Here is a 24926-nt window from a genome sequence, read left to right on the forward strand (position 1 = left end):
CAATTAGTTAGGTTTAGGTTCCGATGCCGAGCTTGAAAAAACTTGGTTTGGCTAAGAAGTTAGATAAGTTAGAGGAACGTATATATTGTCTTTCCTTTTGCACAATAATGCATTTTGCAGGTGTATACTGAATGAGTTTAATACATTATTACCACAATTGACGGAGTTACCTTTGAAGCATTACAATAGCTATGAAGAAATACGTGTAATATTGCTAATTTTACGATAATATTTACTATGAGCAATAATATAACATACAATTTGAATTGCGATAAAACTGAAAGATAACAAAAAATATTACTTTTAAGTTATGCCTCTCATTATAAAATCTAGGATAATCTCTCCGCTTAGATAGTTGTTAAGACAATTACACATACAAATAAATAATGGAATCTACAATTAATTAAAAAAGAAACGTCACATAGAAATTTATATAAATTAAATTAAACTCAAACTTTATATTGAAAATAGAAAGTATATTTAAAATGAAATAACTACATAAGTGATGCTATATGTTCTAATTTATGTATTATTTTAGTAGATTTCTCTAAAATAATCAGATGTGTAAATATCTTGGAGTTAGAATTTATAATTGATTTGGTAGTATAGTTCATACCAGTTGAATAAGATACAATTTTATTGGTCTACTGTTTACAATTGAAACATACATTATGATCTACTTATGAGAGGAAGAGTTCTCCTAATAAATACAAACGAAAGTATTTTGGAAACGATTTTCAGATTTAGTTTTAAGTTGGTGAATACGTATCAAAGATGCTTAGATTTAATTTTAAGTTGGCGAATACATATCATAGATTTTTTGAGTTAATTTTAAGATTTTCATATTTATATTATACGTGTAATATAAGGAAAGAAATTATAATATTGAGACTAGAAATTATAAAAATTTAGTAATGAATACATATACTCTCTCCATCCCATATTATTTGTCAATTTTCCCCTTTGCACGCTATTTAAAAAATCACAAATAAAAATGTATTTGTACAACATCGCCCTTATCTCTCTTCAATAAATTGCACTCTAATCATTATTGGTTACTTTAAAACATAATTAATGTTATGGATAAAATAGGAAAAATTTAATTAATTTTATCTTGATTTTGTAAATGAACAAGAATTTTGGGACAAATAATTTTAGTAATATGGACAACTAATATGGCACAGAGGAAGTATTCATTATACTTTTCAATTTGGCTTAATTAATTTGATTTTTGCATTGATAAGCCCATCTTTGATTTCTCTATTATTTTTTAGAAGGGAAGGGACCAACATTATTTGAATTTTAGGAAAAGAAAGAATAAGAGTGATGATGGGAAGTTATGTGTTTTTTTAAGAAGATTTCAACTTGATTGAGTCCAAAAAATGTATATATATTATTATCGAAATTGATTGGCATTTTTATTTTAAGCAATTTGTGCTCATCTTTTATTTAACAGTTTGAAAATGTAAACTCTAATTTTTCAGTATACAAATTTATTCAATTACTAAAGAAACTTTTTTTCTTATTCAATAAAATTTATACTATTTTTGTTGCTTTACTATGTCAAGGAATATGTGATAACCATATTGATTATATAAGGAGATCTAACAAGTTTCAATCATAATATCTGTATGGGATGTGTGTGCGCAGTGTATAACAATTTTAGTCGAGTGGCTTTTACATTATCAAACGACAAGTTTTGGATAATATCCCATTGACAAGCAATGTAATTACATGGTTTCTGGTTATTTTTTGAATTGAGTGTTGTTTTTTAAATTTTGAATTTAATCTGAAATATAAACCTTTTAAATTGAATGTAGTTAATTCTTTATTTAATTAAAATATAAAAAAGTTTAATTTTAGTATAAAAAGGAAATAAGGTTGGAGTAATATTTTTGGAAAGTCTTAAATATTAGAGTAGATTTTTCTCAAAGAATATTTTTATAGATTGAAATAGTTAAATAATTGAAAATAGTATTTATATAATATAATCACTATAAAAATAATTTCAATTTTTTTTTCACGTATAAGAGGAGTATAATCACTTATAAAGAAAAAATTGTGATCTGTGCAAAAATGTCAATTTCAAACTTGAAGCAATTAGATATAATACTAAAATAGGATATGACTATTACTGTAATTTATTACAATCGCGCATCGCGCGGGTACAGACACTAGTTATTAAAAACATGAAGCCCCTAACATGAATGTTAAATTACAGAAATACCCCTCTATTAATCTAACTACAATACTTAATTAATTAAAACATAAGACCACCTCTAGAAAGAGACACAACGCTTCAGGCAAATGTGCAACTCCACAAACCAAAGCAAACGTTTCATTAAAAGAAAAGGCTGAATACACCTTCGTTAAAATCACAATCATTCACTAAATTTTTTTCTCTCCTCTCATCAAATTAGTTTCAACCTGCTACTATTTTCTTACCCACTTCAATCAGTGTAGTACCAACAAGACGAAGTTGATCTCGAATATCGCGAGAAGCAGTGGCGAAGCCAGGATTTTTCATCACGGGGTTCAAAAATATAAAAGAGTAAAAAACGAGAAAGCTAAGGGGGTTCAACATCTACTATTTATACATAAAAAATAATTTTAACCTTGTGTATACATGATAATTTTTCGCCGAAGGAGGTTCGGGTGAACACCCTGGCTACCACTTGGCTCCGCCCCTGGCGAGAAGATAAACCTTCTTCTCCAATGTGTCAAAAGGTTCTGTCAGTTTTATTTATTTGACTTTAGTTCGGTGTGTCAATTGATTCATTCTTTTGGATAGATAATGATAATGTGGATTCAATGTTACCAGTGGAGAATCCGAAGAAGTTATGGAAGCTGAAATCTGACGCGTGTACTTTGATCTCATATATGCCTAATCAATCTTCTTTTCATTGTTTGAATAGTGGCGGAGTAGTAAAATAAAGGTAGAGAGATAAGGCGACGTTGAGTTTATTAGGAATAAAGTACTACAATGACACTGTTGTAGACCAATGGAAAGAGATGTAGCGCAGTTTGGTAGCGCCTTTATTTTGGGTCCGGGAGAAATTTGCTTCAGAATTGATCGGGACTTCCTTTGGGGTATGTTCACGCTTGACACGATTTCACCCCCTTTTTACTTCATTCATCTCAAGTTATTTAAAGAAAATAATTTCAGTTGTGAAAATTATATCCTATAGTTTTAGTCATTTTAATTTGTTGTCCTTTGAAACAACTTGTATGTAACCATTCGTCCAGTTGTATCTTTTCATATAATTTAATTTTCCTTTAATTATAATGAAGTTTCTTTAAATGTGTCTATTGATATAATTTTCTTTATATTACTACTCCAATGAATTGACTTTGTGTTGGAATCTCTGTTTGTTAACAAACTGCTTTCATGGAGTTTGAGTAAAAGTTTTCTTATGTCTACTCTATTTCAAATTGTGGACACTTTTTCATAAAATAAGTTGTCTCGTGGAATTAATCAAAGAATATTGGTGAATGAATAAGGAACCAAAACTTGACGAATTTGAGTATGAAATTTTATTTCGAAATAGTTAGATTTTAGTCGTGCTTTATCTCATTCTGAAATCCTAGATCAAATATAGCGAATAGCCAAATACCTCAACCAAAATATAATGTTAAACTTTGATGGGATAAGGCACTATTACCCCACTGAACTATAGCTCAAGTTGCTACGACATACCTTACCTTTCCTTCGGTCCTATTACCTCCTAAACTTATTTAAAACGGAATAATTACCCCCTAAATGCTGATGTCCACTCTCATATGGGAGAGTGACATACACTTTCCTTGCCACATGTATATTTATTTGTTTTCGAAATTTTTTTTAGCTTACGTGTCAATTTAAAAAAAAAAAAAACTGATTTTTTTTAAATGATTTTTAAAACCATTTTTTTTTAACAAAAATTGACAATTTTTTTTTAAAAAAATGAAAACATGGATTAAAAAACTAAATTTTCTTTAAGAAAAAAAATGATTTTTAAAAACCTTTTTTTAAAAAAAAATGAAAATTTGATTTTTTTTAAAAACCTCTTTGTTTTTTTTTTTAAAACAAAACTGAAAACATAATTATTTTTTTAAATATGGAAAAATACATAAACCCCCCCCCCCCCCAACGTATAGCCAGATTAATTATGACGCACCCAACCTTTGCGGGCGACCTATTACCCCCCCCCCCTCCCCCCAGTCTTAATTTTTCTGTATTTTTGTACCATTTTTTACTGACGTGGCAAAAAAAATTGAAGCCCAGTTGCACAGTGGAGAGTGTTGCACACTCTCCGCCACATCACTGTCACGTCACCGCCACGTCACTGCCATTTTCACTCGCCATAATTTTTTTTTGCCACGTCAGTCGAAAATGGTATTAAAATACTGAAAAATTAAGACTGGGGGGGGGGGGGGGTAATAGGTGGCCCTTAAAGGTTGGGTGCGTCATAATTAATCTGGCTATACGTTGGGGGGGGGGGGGTTTAATGTATTTTCCCAAAAATATTTTTTTAAAATGTCTTAAAAAATCTTGATTTTCATGATTTCATACACTTTTATTTTTCAAACAAAATCTGAAAAAAGTGTTTTTCTTGTCAAAATGTGAAAAACTAAATTTTTATAAAATTTTGGAAAAATTAATTATTTTTTTAAAATGTGGAAAAGCCGTTTTTTAAAATTAAATTTGGAAAACTAGATTTATTTTCATATTTTAAGAAAATACAGATTTTTAAGAAAAAAATTAAGTTTTCCCGTTTTTTATGTTTCTCACTCTCTCAAAGAGAGTGAAACACACTCTCCTTGCCACGTCAGCATTTAGGGGAGGTAATTATTCCGTTTTAAATAAGTTTAGGGGGGTAATTATTCCGTTTTAAATAAGTTTAGGGGTAATTGGACTCAGGGAAAGGTAAGGTGTGTCATAGCAACTTGGGGTATAGTTCCGGGGGGGGGGGGGGGGTGTAATAGTGCCTTATCCCAACTTTGATCTTCATAAGTTCAAACAATATTCAATTATCTTCACATCGACAAACAAGTCACCATAAGACTGATTAATATTTATCATTAACACATACTTGTACTTTATTCTTTCATATATAAACTTTAACTGAATACTTTTTTTTCACAAAAATGTGTACAATCCAACGTCAAGCATATCCAATTATCTTTATTACATGACTCGACATACACGTGCATTGACATCTACGTGCAATGCACGTGTATGTATATGTGTATATATATGTGTGTGCGCGTGTGTGTATATATATATATAAATGAAACCCCTAACTTAAAGTCAAATTACAAAAATACCCCTCTTATAATTAATTGTTTATTAGAAAAAGAAAATAACTCTAATCTGAAGTGCCATTTCTAAACAGTTGTGCCTTTTAAATAAATGCTCCTAATAACTAAATGTCCTCAACCTAAAAGATTTCGCAATTAGAGACATTGCTGAAGGACATGACTTGTCCTTATTTAGAGGACATTATCACTGCGCATGCATTCCCAAGTAAGGAGTTCATTCTTCATTTCTTCTTGTGGAAGGATTTTTGAATTGTAAGTCCTTTCTTCCCTAGCAAATAAACCTTCTATATCTTAGTAATGTGTGAGTTTTAATATAATTTTTCAATCCATATGCATCTTGTCTTATTTAATTAATGATTATGTATACATTACTTATTTTAATCTCTTGGCATCACTTAAATTATTATTTTTTGTTAAAAATCAATAATTTTAATTTTAATATTTCTGATTTTTTTCCTTTGAAAAAATCTTCAATATTGACGAAGCAATTTATGTTTTACCAATCTTGCATTGGTCCATTAATAACCAATTGATCAACTGAAGAAAAGAACATATAATTGAATAATGTCACTCAAATAAATAATGAACCCTTTTAAGTCCGACTCCATTAAAAGTTTAAAAATTATGAGAACTTGTGGATTTGCTTTTTGAGATTATCCTCTTAGCAATGAAATAGGTTGTGGACATCCTTTTGTATCGAATCTTGTAAAAGATATATAATATATACATATAATTACTGAAGAGATACTCAAATTTACTTTGCTTTTTCTTTTTGAACATATGAATGTTCAATTGTTAGAATAAATTGTAGGGAAAAGGACATATATGGCCGGTCGGCCATAAATAATTCCACCTCTAGCCCATTTTTTCTCAAATTCAAAATGTAGCAATTAAACTAATCTCATCCATTAGTCAAAACTTAAATAAGAAAATTTTCAAATAAAAATCCAAACATAAAAATGTTTGAGGAGATTTTTATATATAATATGTGTCATTTGTGTATAAAATATGTATCAGTGCCTATATGTAATGTATAGAAACCGTATAAAATATGAATCACTAAGGTATGTATCATTTTTGTATATAATATGTATCATTTGTGTATATAATGTGTATCAGCACAGTGCAACTGCCCTGTAAATAATAGAAAATTGTATCATTTTTTATATATAATATGTATCATTTTTGGATAGAAAGTGTATATATATTCAAGCATGTGTATATAAATTGTATCAGTCTTGTATAAAAAATGTATTATACGTATAAAAAATGTATTATAGAAACCGTATCATTGTGGTATATAATATGTATCACTATTGTATATGTTAAAAATAAATATCATATCATTATTGTATAATATGTGTATAATAAATGTATAATTAACGTATAATTTATGTATAATAAATGTATGATTAAATCCAGCATATGTATATAAAATGTATAATTCTGGTATATAAAGTGGATATATAATTCTAACATCTGTATATATGTTGTAGCAGCCCTTTAGTGGCGACGTGTTTTTTTTTAGTGTCTGGGCTGTTGGGCCGGCCAGCCTTGACATTATTTTGGGTCAACCAACCATTTTTTGGCATTAATTTGGGCCGACCGGACATCTAGTGGAATTAAGCCCAAACAGTGGTTAAATGTGAAATTAGTTTGGCTGAGTGGACACATAGTGTCCTTTTCCCTAATTGTATAGATTTACACTAGAAAAATTAATTCACCCATCAAGATCTTCTTTATGGGATTTAGTCAGTGATGAAACTACTTTTCGACTTAAGTTAATCAACCTATGCCAAATAAATCGTGGTGATGGAGTTTTATTTAACTTTCGGTGAGTTAAATAAATATTTTCTTTGACAACAATTTTTTCCTTACTAAAGTTATAACCGAAAAAGCGATGCTTGAATGTTATTTTAGAAAGAGCATACAACCATGAGAAGATAATTATACCAATACACAATTGATATTGCTATGGCGGAATGATACAGAAAAAATAAAGGTGATAAGGAAATAATGTTAGAGAAATCAAATTCCAAAAGAACGTCAGAGAATCGGTTGAAGAATATGCCTGAGGAGATGTTCTTCGAAACATGCAGAGACGTTCTTTAGAAACGTCACATATTTTGTTAAATTCTTATAGAAATATTTTATGCATAGAAATTTTATACTTAGTGTTCCCCTGTCCCAGAATATTTGTCACATTTCGCTTCTCGAAAGTCAAACTACATGAATTTTGATCAATATTTTTTAGATGTATTTTTTCCATATTGATAAGAGAGAATTGCAATTAATAATAATTTTCGTATAATTTTGTAATATCTAAATTTTAATCTTAAAATAGTAAATCAATTTAATCCACTTTTGCTCAAAAGATTAGTCAAATTGTGTCACGACCCAAACTGGAGGGCCATGACGGGCACCTGACCATACTAGTCAAGCACCATCTGACATACATCTGTAACATCAACATAAACATAGGTGGGCCGATAAGGCCATCATATGACTTTCGATAAACTCATAAGGAACATGCACGAATCAACTAATCTGGAAGACTCATCTTTACGAATATGCTGGACATACTGCATAAGCCGTTAAGGCTATCATAACCATTTGTGACAACATGTGAAACCACAAGTCTGGACATCATCTGACAATACATAACTGTCTACAAGCCTCTACTGGAAAACATAACACGACATGGCCGGGATAGGGCCCCGCCATACCCATACACATGTGCATATATATACACACACACACACACACATAAGACCATGCTGACTCTTGCCATCTCCGGAACAAATGGAGTGTATCAACCTCATTCGCTGAGCTGACATCCTAATAGATGGATCACCAACCTGTATCTCAGAACCTGCGGGCATGAAACGCAGCCCCCCCCCCCCCCAAACAATAGGGGAGTCAGTAAGAATAATGTACCGAGTATGTAAAGCATAAGAGTAACATATATATAAGAATCCTGAAGAGAATCTGAAACTCATAAGCTCAACTGGCTGTCTGAATACATCTGTATGACTGAATATCTGAACATAACTGTATAACTTTGCGTAGCTGAAGATGCCTCTGAGGGCGTATGATATGCATAGGTCATAATATCACCGTTAGTGTTGTGAAACGTACAACCCGATCCATATACCATATGTTAGTGCCGAGGAACGTACGACCCGATCCATTTATATAATAATGCCGAGGAACGTATGACCTGATCCATATATCATCATCATCATCACTGTGTACCAACTGATAAGGTGGTAATGCGTATATAACTCCTATCCCTTTTCCCATACCCCAAATACATATAATATACGCGTATATAACGCCTTCTAGTCACGGGTCCATGTGCATATATATAATAAATGCAATGCATAAGCATAATGAGTAACTAGAACTCTCGGAGTGACATAAGGTCGTACTACCACCGATAGACATCTTTTGAGCTAACATCATCAATGTATGAAATCTGAGGACCCAAGAACAGAAGGAACAATCATAACAAGGGGTATACGATCATCAAAGACTGAGGTACTCCTAATGCTTCTAAGAGTAGTGTAATATGGAAGCTCATTTACACGTTCGTTCGTTCGTTCATATCATAAGATCATGCCAAAATGAATAAAAGGGATAGCCTTAACATACCTCAAGTCGCCAATACGATCCAACAACGAACTCGTTGTAACCAGCACGCCAATCCTATAACAAAGGAATGTATATACGAACTTAGATGACGCTAGTATATCGCGTATATTAAGCGACAAACTTGTTCTATAATGAATCGGACAGGATCTCCCCTGCTTCCTTTACTTCCTCAATTCATAACAACACCAACAATGCACAAACACCATCAATCTACACATCCGGTACCTCAACATACCAACCAGTCTCTGAACAACACAATACAATAAAGAACAACATGAATGCTAAAACAACTCCTAAACAACATACTACAGATATACCAGCACAACCATCAACAATCAAGGAAGACAAGCTCCCGAAGCTATAATACATTGGTGTACTTCACACTCGACCTCCTTTTAACAACAAACAAGCTCTACATGAGCTACCAAACCCCCACCAATCTCCATACCATAAGGAAACAACCCATAATCTACTCATATACAATACCATAACTTGAACTCACGGCTTCCGATCACCGTCCAGTGAACTCCTACGAAATAAACATCCCAATATAGTTCTTACGTCCTTTTTTTTTTTTTTTTAACAACAATAAGAAGAAAATCATACCTTAGCTATGGGAGAAACTTGTCACCTCTGCCTGAGCTTACAACAACAAGCAAAGTTCTTTGAAAATCTTGGAGAGAATTCATATAAAGTGGAACTTGCACTTTTTGTTGAAGGGAAAACGTTCAGTACCTTGTTGATGATGTATATACGTATGGTAAAATGTTTATAAGGACCTTGTTTGCTATCTATATGTACAAAACGTCCGGCCCCTTTTGCTTTCCAAAAATGTAAACAAAGGTGTATATGTTGAAATCAATTAGCAACAATAAATGCCATGGGCCCCCATTATGTCATGTATAGGCGGTGGGCTGCCCCATTTTTGACACAAGCCTTAAAAAAAAAGGAAGTATGCAAGCTTGATCTTATCCCATAATTTGATACATAAAATTGTGGGATAAAAATATTTCCCAGAATTCTGATTATATTATCTAAAAAGAAATCATTAATATTGCATAAAATTGAGACATAATAATACTTCATAAAGATTAAGGCCTCATTTGTTTGCACTTATTGGAGGTCTGAATCTGAATGGTTTAGACCTTAAGCCATTAAGTGCATTAAGATCTAAGCACTTATTTGGTTTGAGTAGGTCTTAATCATTAAGATCTTGAATCAAGTCTTAATATCATTAAGAGGTATTTTTGTATGGAACTTTTTTATCACCAGCTTCAACCCCAACCCCAAACCCAACCCTCCACTCTCCACTCCAACCCCACCCATCCACCTCAACCCCACCCCACCTACCACTCCAACTCCCCACTCCCCACCACCCCATCTCACCACCAACCCCAGTCCCACCCCACACAACTCACCCCCACTCCCCACTACCAACCTCTACCCCTGCCACCCACTCCCCACTACCCCTACCACCAACCCCACCCCTACTCCTCACCATCAACCCCTACCCCACACTACCCACCCCCACTCCCCACCTCCCACCTCCCACCACCAACCCCACCCCCACGCCCTACCAACCTCACCACCAACCCCACCCTCACTAAATAATAAATACATTATGCACGTTCAGATATTGAAAAACAAACAGTCTTAATCATTTAGTATTTAGACCTAGAGACAACATCTTAATCATTCAGATGTGCCTTCAGATTCAGACGTCTTAATCTTAATGAAAACAAATGAGGCCTAAGACATTGATAAAAATTATATCTTATCAAATTCTAATTTTTCCAAGCTAATATCATATTTAGCACACTTCATATACTCACTATTATAAGTGTGTTGTATAACTCTAGTCCATAGCCTCTTTATACAAACACCGAATATTATTTCTAGTTCTCGTTGTCACACTTTTCCGTCTTAAATCATTTCGGGACTTCATCCTTTTGTACATCAAGCTCTTGATTTGCATGCTTGAATATGACTAAATCTTTCGAGCTCGGGGTAAATTTGCTCATATTGGACGGTCCAATTTCCTAGTCCGAAAATACGAGGTATTATAGCTTGGACCGTATTTCATTCAAATAAATGTTGAACCTCGACGAAACTTATTTTTTCCGATTCATTTAATTTTTAATCCTTTCAATACTTACAATACTTACAATACTTAAACTTAGCAACTCATATACAAGGGTTAAACATGTCCGACATCCCGTAACTTAGAAGACGAACCTCAAAACTCGAGGCCAAAATGATTAATGTACCATAAACTAAAGACGTATCGAAATGGGAGATGTAACAAATTGACTCTCGAAAAGTGAAACATACAAATATTTTGGGACGGGCGGAATAACTAATACAGGATCCAACGTGCAACACAAAACGTGTGTTGCACGTTGGATCCTGTATTAGTTATATATATATATATATGCATGTAATATTAAAATATCCATCATAAAAAGTAATATTTGATTTTATGATAAATTCATAAATGGATTATTCTACTTATAATGAATTTAAATAAAAATGTATAAATACCTAGATTAAAATAAATAAATAAATTTTATATAATATAAAAATGTATTACATAGATGGAGGATTGAAAATGCCAAAGGTAAAATAGACATTTCCTAGAATAAAGGGGGGAAATGTCTATTTTTCATAGTTGAGGGGAGAGTTTGATTTTTAAAGCAAAGCTGGGGGGTGAAAATATAGCAAAAGCTTATAAGAATAAAGTGTAATCTGTTGTATTCTATATCCTTAACTAAGGACTCTTCAACTTCTTTTTATTGTACAAGTAACCCTCTTCTTGTACTATGATTACATTCTAATAAATATCAATAATGGACAATAAATATTGCTTAATGCTGAATCGGAACGTCTGCCCCGTATATGGCCGGTCACATGACGTTATTCTTCCATTAATGACCTGGTGTCACTGCTTTTGGCAGATTAGCTCTGGAGTTCTTCATCCGAATTAATAAGACTACTCGTATTGTTATATCTTCTCCCGCCATGTGCTCCAATACTAATTTTCCACGTGTCAAGCTGTATTTTGGCATCTATACATATAGTCCCCCAACTTTATGGTATAATGAAATGAAATCGGAGAGTAGAATTGAAAACGTCACCGGAGCCATCACGTAATGGCTGAAAAATGAATCGTCTCCGCGATTCATTCGAAAGGGCAACTACCAAATTCGAAGTTTAATGCATCTGTTGCAAAATGCGGGCAACCCTTCAATCGACACGATTGACATAAAGCTGCCACTCGTTAGAAGTTGTGTCCCTTTGAATGTGATCGTTTTATCTTCCCCGCTTGGGTTATAAATAAGGCAACAAATCAATCACCAAACTCAATCAAATATTTTCCATTCTTAAAGCAAAACACTTCCTTCTTCACAAACACTTCCTTCTTTGTCTTTGCAAACTTCAACTATGTCTGCTCTTAATGACAATCCCTCACCTAGATGCCATTCTGGGAAGGCTCGAGTTTCTCCTTCAAATTAAGAGATTGATTTGAATTCTCTTGCTGTCGATATTGTCCCTGCCGGTTTCAAATATCATGACGAATTCAGTGCCGTCGATCATCATCAAAGTGTCGAAGAGATTGAATCGTTTATCACTGATGATACTATCCCCAAAGTTCGTACAGATTGCAATTTTACTCTTGAAGTTGCAATCGCTGCCCTTAGATGAATCATACAGATGGTTTTGCTATGGTTTATACTTATCCTTTTACAATTGGCTTCGGTCTTCTTATTTTACAAATAATTGATGACTTTTGAGTCTGTGTTGGTCAGGTTGCTTTGTAAATATGGCATATTATCTATTGTATTCAATTTCTGGCAAATCAAGCCGGAGTTCCTTTCTCCCTTGATCATCTGATGCACTTGTATGCTCCTCGGGTTTTCCGAGGAGGGTTAGTTCAGTTGTACCCTCGGGGAAGGTGCAGCCTGGTTAACCGAGAAGATGACTTTGACTGAGGTTGGCTTTATAGGTTTATCATGATCCAGACTAGTCATCTTCACCGGTTTGAGATTGAACCCTTCCTGGAGGCTTGGAATCCCACTCTTGAGGCTTTGCTCTGCTATTTTCTTTTCCTTCATTTTCCTTTTAACATGGTGAATTGTATTCATTTAACCCTTTCTTAACATTGTCATGTTTCATACTTCTTTTTTTCAGCGGTTCCCGTTGAGCCAGAGCTTATAGTCGGGATCTTTTAATAGGTGGTAGCATTATTGAGTACTTCTCCCAATTTGATTCGCCCTTGGAAGAGCATGTCGTCTGACTGATGGAGAGGGAAGAACCACAGTGAGGTGAATTTTTCATAACTCTTTTATCTTTGCTTCGATTTCTCCCTCCCCTTTTTAATACTTTCGAAATTACAGATCTTTCATTTCGAAAACTTGTTTCTCAGAGAGTCCACACACAAAAGGATGCTCTGTCGAACATTGTAAATGCTGCTTCTTCTAGCCGAAAACGCAAACCAAAGAATGCCTATGTTTCCCTGGTGGGCATTGGTTCTAGGGTGCATAGCCGTCACTTGCTCATGGAAGCTTGAAGCAAGGTTCAACAGGGCACCCCCCCCCCCCCCCCCCGAGATAGTTCTTATTGATGATGATGATAAGCAAACGCGAGCCGGTGGTGCCCTATGCCCATTGCCTGATGACTCCAGCAAAACGTCCGGAGAGGTCAGTAACCCTCTTGTTAATCAACGTCCAACAAGTCCTACTCTACCGGTCTGCGAGCCATTGCAAAGAAGCTTTGTTTCTTAGATTGAAGAAGGAACCTCGGGTTCGTCTTCACGTCCCAAGCCTCTAGTTGCCAACCTAGAAGCTTCCTTAGCCCATCTTGCCAATTTGTTTCTTCAAGTACCTGCTTCTTTTGATCTTCTCCGCCAATCCCCAATATCTTTGAATAACCTTTTTGCAACTTGTGCTTTTTAGGGTCATGTTGCTGCTATCTCTACTGGTGAACTTGCACGCTCACTTGCTCCTTCTCGCCGGGAAATAAAGCTCCAAAAGGACAATGACCGCCTTCGAGCTGAAGTAGAGAGATTGAGGCCGAGATCAGGGACTCTGATTCTCTGCAGGCTTTTTTGAGAATGCGTTTAGAAGATGCGGCCAATTCCCTACGGGATCGGGAAAACTCTTTACAAACTCTGACTTCCTCTTATGTAGGATTTCATAATAAAGCTGTCCGGCTTAAGGATGATTTAAACAACATCTAGGTCCAGCTACTTAGTGTTGAAGTTTCCCGTGAACGCTTGAGGCCCCGATGTCAAAAATTGCGACTTCTTCGTGATTTAGTCATTCTCGAGACTAGGAGGAATATGCATGAAGAGGCAAGCGCTCCTGATTTTGATCTCTCGATGGTGTTTCTTGAAGCTATAATTCATTTGGAAGCTGCGGAAATGGCTCTCCAGGACATCCAGGATCCAGAGGCAAACGAACTGGGAAATGAAGACTACAGATCTCCATCGGTCGCCGAGATTGCCCTTGACAATTTGACTATTTAGTTGCTCTAAACTTCTTCAATACCTGCAATTTTATTTCTTTTCCCTTTTTGACTACAAGATAACCCCTTAGCTACTTTCGCTTCTTAGGCCTCTTAAGAGAAATACTGGAGCTGAACTGCCGGATAGCAACCAAAGAAAAGAACATTTAAGAAGTTCAGCTACAGAGGAGTAGATCTCGATGCTCTTCTCTATATGTCTACCGATGAGCTTGTTAAGTTTTTCCCTGCTCGTCCTCGTAGAAGGTTCCTGAGAGGTTTGAAGAGGAGACGACTCATAGACTTAGTCTTGTCAAAAAGTTCTTTGCAAAAATAGTAATATTTAAACATTTTTTTTTATCATAATTACGTAGGAAGAATTTCTGACTCTAATTTTGAGGATAATAGATTCACGAAACAACAACACACTGTAGCCCCTATGTACTTATCTCCAGTTATCTGGTCATACTTAATGGATGTCTTCTGTTTCCGACTAAAGTAGCATGGCCTTTATGCATATCTTATTGTTGTACTTTTGTCTACAATTCCGAGACTTTACTATTCTAGTGTAAAATAAATCGAAACTTATGTAAATACACATTACTTACCTGAACATGTTGTTTCTCAAAGGCATTTCCTTCACTGTTTTTATAAGTGGCGCAATAGTTCCTCAGGTGAAATAACAAATTCGTTCCTTATTGGTCTTCAAATAGTTCCATTGCTTGTTCGAGATGTGTTGACACCCAATTTTGGCCCTTCTTTTTCGCTTAATTAATTTCACTATGCTTCTTAGTCCTGAAAATTCCCCAAAATGAGTTAGGAATATTTTCACTAATTATTACGCTATTTTTCGAGATATATTTCTCTAAAGTTAAGAACATTTTTATTGTTTCTTAGAAATTACCAAAAACATCATATTTTATAATTAAAAATGACTAAACATCATTTTTTTTTATATAATTAAAATCACTCGAAAAAATAGTGTTGATATTCCTATATCAACAATGGCGTTGGCATTTTTCCTTCAATCCAATTTATTACTATGTTAATCATCGTTTACTCTATTTTAAATTAAATACGCATATTAAATTACCTGTATTGTAATTTATATATTACTTGTATTGTAATTTATATATGTACATATTTTAGGAATTAATTAGGACAAAGAAGCATTTTTTTTTTAAAAAAATTAGTTTATGTGAAAAAGAATTAGGAAAATTAGGTACAATTTGTGTCAATTCTCTTCACCAAATTCAGCCCATTTCGTGGCCCAATTCACACCCCAATCTAGCCCAAAAAATAAATTTAACAACCCGGCCCAATATCTAAACTAAAAACCCCCTAACCTCTTTCAGTTCAACCAAAACCAAATGACCCCTACCCTTTCTCTCCAAACTAAACCGCCCTAACCAAACGTCACTGCACCGCCCCAACGCCAAGCGGACTGCCGGACAAACGCGGGAGCCGCCTCCACTGCCACCACGTGCCCTTTTCCCTTTGATTGACGTTGTGGTAGAATTGAAAAGTGTAACAAGATTAAGGTCTTATTACCAGAAGAATGAAGAACAAGAAGGGAAAGAGAGAGAGAGAAAAGAAAAAAAGGGAGAGAAAGGAATATTTTTTATAAATTCGATGAGGTATGCCATTCAGTACAAACGGATATATAGCCACCTATAATCCAGCTGCATCCTCTAACTACTTGACACCTGTCCTGACTACTAACAAAATTTTCAAGACTAAACTTTCTTACAATAAATTACTTTAAGGGACCTAATTGACGAAATAGAAACTTAGACTTAAAATATAAAAGGGGCTAAAACAAATGCCCAGAAAATGATAATTACTGTTAACTACTTGCTGAATCCATAACAAAAAGAGCCAGCAAAGAGGTCATTTCAACCTTTGTAGAAGAGGAGTGCAATGAACCGCCGGTTTCAAGCTTGACTCTCCTTCGATTCAGTGGGTAATGGAGGAATCGACAATATTAGACCCCAACAGCTCTTCTCCTCTCAAATCAAAACTGAAAAGGTGAGATTTTTCACCCTTTTCTTGATATTACCCATCAAAATCTTTTCCCAGAACTTCCCATTAAAAAAGCATCACCTTTTCCTCCTCTTTTGTTTGAATTTCGAATTTTAGCTTCCTATAGAAGCTGTTGAAGTCCAGGATTTCGACTATAAATAGGGCCCTTTGGGCTGTGTTGAAGATAGGCTGAGAATTTGAGAGAAAACTTTTATTTACTCTAAAGTTAGAATTGGAGAATCCATTTCTTTTTCATAAGTCTTCATAACTAAAAATCCATAGTTCTTTCTAAGTTCTCAGAAAATCCTGTTTTAACTATAAGTTCTTTTGGCTGTATAATTTTGGTTATTCTCGGCTAATCAAGGATTGCTTTAAGCGGATTCAGAGACTCGAAGACGACACTAGCCTCAGTTCACTGTCCCGGAGAAGGTCAGTAAATCGTCTTCGTGTTCACTTCGTTTTCAGTTATCTTTAGAAAAAAAAAAGGAAATGGTAGTCGCTTACATAGCTTTGTTGTTTATTTTGATTTATGCCTGCTTGGACTTGTTTGTTATTATTCTCTCTGAATCTATGAAATAATGATTAAGGGTGTTTAAAGAAACTATTTACTAATGGGCAGAACCTGAGAACAAATATGTCACTCGCATAAATCTTTGCTATGGATATTTATTAGAAGCTGTAGTTGTTGTCTTTTATTGAGAATCAGCGTGTAGAGAATTAACATGAATTATGGTTTCAGTTTGAGGAAAAACATTGATCGGTTAAAAAGAATAGAGAATACTTGATTGAGTTTTACGACTATGTAATTTACTGCTTGGGTATACTCATGTACACAAATTGATATATTTTTTTTTTTTTAATTTTTTTTTTTGGTTTTGTTCCTGAGAATACATTGGCCTAGCATGTATGAAGGGGATGTGGAATCTCGAGAACTTGGTTTAATGACTTATGCATATGTGGAGAAGTGTATTTCTATTTTGGAACAGTTCTTCAAATTCCAACATGATTGAACATATGACCAAGTTTTCTTTTGTTTAGATTCTTCTCTCAAGTGTGTTGTCCCTTTCCCCTTCCCCACAAATTGTGGTATTTTGACAGTGTATCTATGATATCATTTATATCACTTAGAAGAATACTATAAATTCCAGCTTTAGGAAAAACTTTGGATATTGAGGCAAAAATCTGGAATAGTAAAAATTGTTGCTCCAAAAGGGGAATTATGTTCGACGTTTCAGTTTAACCCTTTTATTGTGTGCTTCTTTTACAAGATATAATATGATATATGTCTACTTACATGATGAAAGAGATATGAGTTTGATTAATATATTTATATTGGTAGGAAGGTGTTGACATAATATTAGTAAGGCTTTGTCTTTTTTTTTGAGTAGAGTTGTGACAACTTGTTAAAACTCTAGGCATGACTAAATGGTATGTTTGTTTATTTGCTTGTGGGAATATCTGGTGTCTTCCTCTGTCTTCTTCTTTATACTAGGATGTCGGAACTTTTGGATTTCTTATGACACTAGTAAGCTGATTAAAACTGGGGAGTAGGGGACTGTTAATGTTTAAGGCTTGAATCTCCTTTGAAATAAGTATTTTGGTGTGACATTTACTTAAGTCAGTCTCTTCCAGATCAACATTTCTTGTGGCTGCACCATATATTCTTTAAAAGCAAGTATGAATATGTTTGGACAGTTGGATATCACATGTGTGAAAGTATAAGTTATATTGTTACATGAACTTAAGAAACTCAAGCACAAGTTCTCCTAGCTGATGCCTTTTCTGTTAAATACTTTGCAAGCATGGAGTACTCTTTCATTTAAGCCTCTTGAAGAATGTCAGGATTACATCAGTCCTTTTTTTAAAAAAATAAAAAAAATTAAAAATTATTGGGATATTCTTGTTCATATTATCTAAAATAATGTTTTGACTGATGGATGAACAGTGTACTGTCTTTGGAACATTGAACTCCTTGCTAAGCATGTGCTACTAATTTTCTTCCTCTTAATAAAATCTTTTCCCAGTTTGATTTGAGGCTTAGTTGGAATGGCCAAGACTAGTGAATTGTAATTCATATTTTCCCGCTTAATGAGTTCAGCTTATTGAAGGTTGTAATGTTTCATTTGGGAAAACTTGAACCTCCTCTTTTTCTCAAAAATGGATCACAGTTTTCTTGAAATTAATAGGACATGTAACACTAGGTGGATAAGCTGCGCTGATTATCATGAGTCTCTGGTCAAATTACAGATAGAAGTGTGCTGTCAGTTTTGTTTGATACTGTGGTAGATTTCCGGGGTAGTCTTGATGGGTTTGTAGTTGGTTATAAATTTGTGAAAAACATGTGAAAATTGTTAAGGTCTTGTGATACCTTTAGGCTGTTTAATATAGGCTGATGTTGCTAGAGCTATTTAAAACGTTCTGCTAAATCATAAAATCTGTTCCTCTCTTTGGTATTTGGATGGCTTAATTTTTTTTGGAGTTTAAGAATATTCAGAACTGAAAATGACTATAGGGCCGTAGGTTGTTTTGTATTTATTTATAAAAAAAAAGCAGATCATGGAAAATATTATTTGAAGCTCGATAACTATAGTGTTTCTCTTATGTGTCCTTTAAACAGTTCCTCTCTTGTTTGTTTTTTAATTTTGAAGAAATGAAGCATGGACATATGTAGGGATCTAGTAGCTGTTTGTTTCTCTGGCGTGCTTGGAAGTTGTTGATAGCATAAACTTGTAAAGCACGTTGAGTCGCTAAACTTCTTCATTCTTGTGAAAAGCATCTGGACTGTTTTATCTATTATTTATGTTAAGAAGCTCTTTCAAAATGTTCTGTCAAGTTGTTCGAGAAAATTGGTTACGAGACCTGCATTTTAACCACCGAAAGTTGCATACTTTTAGAACACCCGTTTATGGTGTTAGTTTGGTTGTGTTCTATTTTCATGTCCTAATTAACATATAAAAGATGTTGGGTGTCTTCCTGGCTGAATTGGTTGAGGGTTAAACTCATAGAAGGCCGTCATTAATGTGTCCCTTTAATGTCCTTGTTTTAAATTAGTTTGTTGTCACTTGTTGATATAAAGGATTCTATTGTACATAAGCTTAATTACCCATTCTTACTTTGTGTTTCACGAGTAACCAACGAAAGATTAAGTCTTTTGAAAATAATGTTCTCTTGTTTGCTTGATTGTGAACCTATATGAACATTTTTCTTATTCAGTTTGATTGTTGTTTCCCATATGTTCCTAATCCTTTTCTTTTCTTTCTTTCTACATGAGTATAGCACGTGGTTTGTTAAGTCTTCCGGATTATTGCTCCGTTTCTCTTTTGCCTACGAGTTTCATCTATGTAGGGAATCATTTTGGGATTAATCCTTTGCCTCTGGGGTCCATCTTTATTGATAAGCATTCCAGAATTAATCCTTTGATCCTTTTTTTTTTTTTTTTTTTTTTTTTATCGGCTTCGTCCTCGCTAGGTAACTTCCCTGGATTAGCCTTTTTTGCTCCTATAATATATAAAAACTTTATTATAGAATAATTCACCCATACCTTAGACTTACCTCCATACGACTTTGGCCCGAAAAACCCCTATGTTTTTTATCAGACCTTGAGACCTTCATTTTTTTTGCAACCTTAAAGGTTCCGTTACCAGCCATTCCACTCAATGAAGCTTGACGTAAGAACATGCAACACTCCCTTCGGGTCCGAAAATTCCAACCGTTTGAGTGAAGCCGATATAACGACGTTTGTATCTTGAATCCATGGCTTCCCTATTAAAGCCTTGAAACCCTCATCATCATCAATTACTCAAAACTCCACATTTTCTTCTCCACCTCCAGTCGCTACCACTAGTTCCACAATTCCGGACTGAAAAAGGCTAACAACTCCTTTTTCGTACAACTCCATTTCCCCCATTTCAATTAGCTGCTCCATAACATCCCACTGAATAAGATTCTTTATGCTCCTCAGAGTTACAGCCCTTCTAGAGACCACAATACCATTGGCTAAAGCCGAAATCACCAAATCATTTGGACGAGGCAAAATGTTCTGTATGTTTTTATCCCTTGTTGACAACACAACTTTCCCTTTCAACTTAGCAGTTTCTTGCTTAAGTACCTCCATCCTCACTATTGAAAGCACCCTTTCTGGTAAAGGTCCCTCTTCATATGATCCTGACCAAACAAAATAATAAATATTCTTTAACAAAAATCTATAAACTCCAAGCCTGAGTTCCGGGGTTAATCCGGTGCCCAAGTATACCTTTCTTTTCAATTTCCGATCCGAAGGGGCAATTTCTCTTTTCGGTATTGCTTCAGATTGTCCGAGCTCATTAATTATCATGTTAATAACATGCCGAGACTCAACCTGCGGTTCTCGCTTAACTGAGTTGATGTGCTTTTCGTAGTTATCATTAGCCCTATCACTTAAGAATTCCCTTAAATAGCCGAGCAATCGCGTCCTTGAGGTGCCGGCAATCGATTGTCCGATGATTATGAGTTCCATGATAATCACAAAATAAATTCATATCCCTCTGACTTAGATCCGTTCTCATTGGTCTGGGTCGCTTTTTACCATCGATTTTTATCTATCTCCGCAATCAACGCTACCAGATCAATGTTAAAATTATACTCCGATAGCCTTGGGTTCTCAATTTTATTTGTGATTGAGTCAACCGTTGCTACCTTAGGCTGCAATCCGCGCTTACTTTGACTAGATGGTCTTTCATAATGACTGCCTCAGCTTCGTTCTAGTTCTCGTTCGAGACCTTTCTTGTTGATCATATGACTGATATTTATTTTTTCCAACTCTGGAATCAGAATCAATATTTCTTCTTGGTCTGTCATAGTTTCAACTTCAACTGGTTGAACCAGCTGACAGACTAAATTGATCATCCTCCACCCGAATTTTTGACTCATACCTATTATGAACGTCCACCCATGTTGTGGCAGGAAATTCTAATAGGTTTTCTTTCAACTTCAACGAAGCACTCAAACTTCTGCCTTTAGCAAAGAACTATGCCTCTCATTCATTCGGAACAGTTGGAAGTAGCATTCGCTCATTGTGAAACCGAATAACGAATTCCCTGAGCCATTCGTCATCTCCCTGGGTGATTTTTAATATATCCTCCTTCCTTGCTGACACCTTTTTCGCCTCAGCATGTGCCTTGATGAAGGCATCCAGGAGCATTTCGAAAGAATGAATGGAATGCTCCGGAAGCAATGAATACCAGGTCATTGCTCCTTTGTATGGAGTCTCACCAAATTTCTTGAGCAACACAGACTCAATTTCATCCGGCTGCATATCGTTTTCTTTAACAACAAACATGTATGAAGTCACATGCTCCTGAGGATTTGTAGTCCCATCATATTTGGGTAGTTCTGGCTTCTTAAATCTTTTTGGAATGAGTTTAGTAGCCGCACTTGGTGGGTATGGCAGCTGCATGTATATTTTTGAATCTGGCCCCTTTAACACTGGCGGGGCTCCTGGAATCTGATCTATTAAAGAATTAAACGCCTTAAATTCCTTTTCACTTTTATCCAACCTACTATTCAATTCTTTCTCATTTTTCTCTAACCGGTTAGAAAGAGCTTCCAGGTACTACATTACTTCGGGTGCTCCCCCGTTGCCACGAGCTACACTATTGCCTTCTTCTCGCCGCACATCCATATTAGGTTGATCTCCTCCAACATTGTTTCTTCCTGTCTGCAAATCCGTAATGGCTTTCTGCTGCTTTTCCAACAACTCCAATATTTTAGACATTGCCGAATCTACTTTCGCAACCACCTCTTCTTCATGATCATCATTTGGAAAGAAATCATCACCAATGTGCTTGGATCCATGAGGTAATTCTTGCATCTGTTTGTTCCTGGTCAGATCGTCTTCCGCGGTTTAAGCCTTTCCCTGAGTGTTTGCATTCTTCAACACTCCATCTACTTGGTTTCCCGTATTCGTCATCTTTCAAGACTTGTCTGGTGACAACAAAATAAGAATTGTAAGTTTAAAGGTTAGAGCAACAAAATAATACCACTATTATCGTTAGCCTCACGGTGGGCGCCAAACTGTTTAACCTAAAAACCGAGGGAACAAAAGGATACGTGATTTGCTTCGTTATGAATAAAGATATAAATCATTGACAAAAATGAATGTGATAATAAATAAATAGAATGATTGCGATAAATAAAAATGAAATAATTAAGCTTGGGCTTGATTAATCCTCGGAGCAAATCCTTTGATGAGCTTTATCCGGTGGGACAATACTCAGGCTACAACAATATTCCGGAGGGAGGAAGCAGCTTAAGAAAGTAAATTTAAATAGCAAAAGCTTGTTAGAATAAAGAGTAATCTGTTGTATTCTATATCCTTTCCTAAGGACTCTTTAGCCTCTTTTTATAGTACAAGCTAACCCCCTTCTTATGCTATGATTACATTCTAATAAATATCAATAATGGACAATAAATATTATTTAATGCTGAATCGTAATGTTTGCCTCGTATACGGCTGGTCACATAACGTTGTTCTTCCATTAATGACCCGGTGTCACTGCTTTTGGCAGATTAGCTCCGGATACCACCGGAGTTCTTTATCTGAATTAAATGAGATAACTCGTATCGTTATATCTTCTCCCGCCATGTGCTTCAATACTAATTTACCACGTGTCAAGCTATATTTTGGTGTGCATACAAGTTGCCCTAAAATATATTCAACTTGATAATTTTTTTTTTATATGAATTAAAGGTACCCATAGATAGACATTTCAATTCTTTTGTTCTGGTTTTGATGTTTTATTTTGCGTGATAACTCGCATGGAAAGCCAATAAATTGCCAAAATAAACTTTTCTTACAAATTGTATGGCTGTTGAATAAATAAGTTCATGTCTGGAATGTTAAATTTCAATTCCAAGAGGAATATTCATCAAAAAAATTAAAGTATTTAAAAAATAAAAAAAGTATGTAACATATAATCACCTAATAACTTTTGTGACGAGTGGATGTGGCATGCACTGAAAGTGTGAGAGGGATGGGTACAGGGGATTAAGGAGGTAAACACTAACAAAAGGTGGTGACGTAGTGTTATATATTATTACTTTACTACTATTAAGAAGCACGGGTTTTACTACTATTTCGTCGTCCGTTGTGGGCCCCCATGAAAAAAAAAAATTATTTTGGGCCTCATATTAAACAGCCCATAATAAAAAAAAAATACACAAAATTGTAAAATAAAATAAAATATGGGCCCCATATATATTAAACAACAATTAATATTTTAAAAAAAAATGGGCCCCATATTAAACACCAATCAATATTAAAAAAAAAAAAACTGAAACCCACCACATTCAAACTCACGGGGAAAAAAAAGTGGACCCCATATTAACAAAATTAAGCAATATTAAAAAAAAAGTGAATCTCATATTAAAAAAACAAACAATGTTAAAAAAAAATATGGGCCCCATATTAAACACCATGAGTATTCGTAGCAAACACTAATATAATAAAATTTTAAATACGGAGCACAAACTACAATGTTATATTAATCGTGTTTTGAACATAGTTTCCCATATTGACAAAATCAAGCAATATATATATATAAAAAAAAAGTGAATCTCATATTAAAAAAATAAACAGTGTAAAAAAAAAGTGCAGACTTTGTATTCTTAGCAAACACTAATATAATAAAGTTTTAGATACGGAGCACAAAACCCGTGCTTCTTAATAGTAGTAATATATATATATATATATATATATATATATTATATGCATAAAAATAGTGCAAACTAATAATGTCCAAAAAGGCGGGCCCCATACTAAACAACACCAGGGAATATAAAAAATAAAAATAAAAATAAGAAGAAACTATATGAAACATGGGTCTAAACCCATGCTTCATCGTCTGTTGTCCCTTAAAAAAAAAGAGTGGGCCTCATACTAAATAACACCGAGCAATAAAAAAAAGGAAGAAAAAAAAGTGGAACTCACCACATCCAAACTCACGGGAACAAAAAAGTGGACCCTATATTAACAGAATCAAGCAATATTAAAAAAAAAAAAAAGGTGAATCCCATATTAATAAAACAAACAATGTTAATAAACAAATGCTTAGAAAATCAAACAATTAAATCAATAATGATGGACTCATTATCACATGCGTATCAACCCATTAGTGGGAGCAAATGAAATTATTGTACAGCAACATACTTATAATACTCATATATTAAAATAAGATATAATTTAATTACTTTTTTATTTTTTTCTTACTCTAATAAATGTAAAAAAAATTGTGGGCCCCATATTAAACACCATGCGTATTCGTAGCAAACACTAATATAATAAAGTTTTAAATACGGAGTACAAACTACAATGCTATATTAATCGTGTTTTGAACATAGTATCCCATATTGACAAAATCAAGCAATATATTAAAAAAAAAGTGAATCCCATATTAAAAAAATAAACAATGTCA

The 24926-nt window shown here is 34.4% G+C and overlaps 1 long non-coding RNA gene across 2 annotated transcripts; it reads left to right on the forward strand.

Annotated features, from left to right (window-relative positions):
- Positions 1-15738: 15738 nt before the first annotated feature.
- LOC132627023 (uncharacterized) lies at positions 15739-24431 on the forward strand. Of its 2 annotated transcripts, XR_009577745.1 has the most exons (3): positions 15790-16482; positions 16841-16905; positions 19125-24431. It is a non-coding gene; the product is annotated as an uncharacterized LOC132627023 (long non-coding RNA). The 2 variants fall into 2 exon arrangements; XR_009577746.1 differs by having other exon boundaries at positions 15739-16905.
- Positions 24432-24926: the final 495 nt, after the last annotated feature.

This window comes from Lycium barbarum, chromosome 2 (assembly GCF_019175385.1).
Source record: "Lycium barbarum isolate Lr01 chromosome 2, ASM1917538v2, whole genome shotgun sequence".
Lineage (NCBI taxonomy): Eukaryota > Viridiplantae > Streptophyta > Magnoliopsida > Solanales > Solanaceae > Lycium > Lycium barbarum.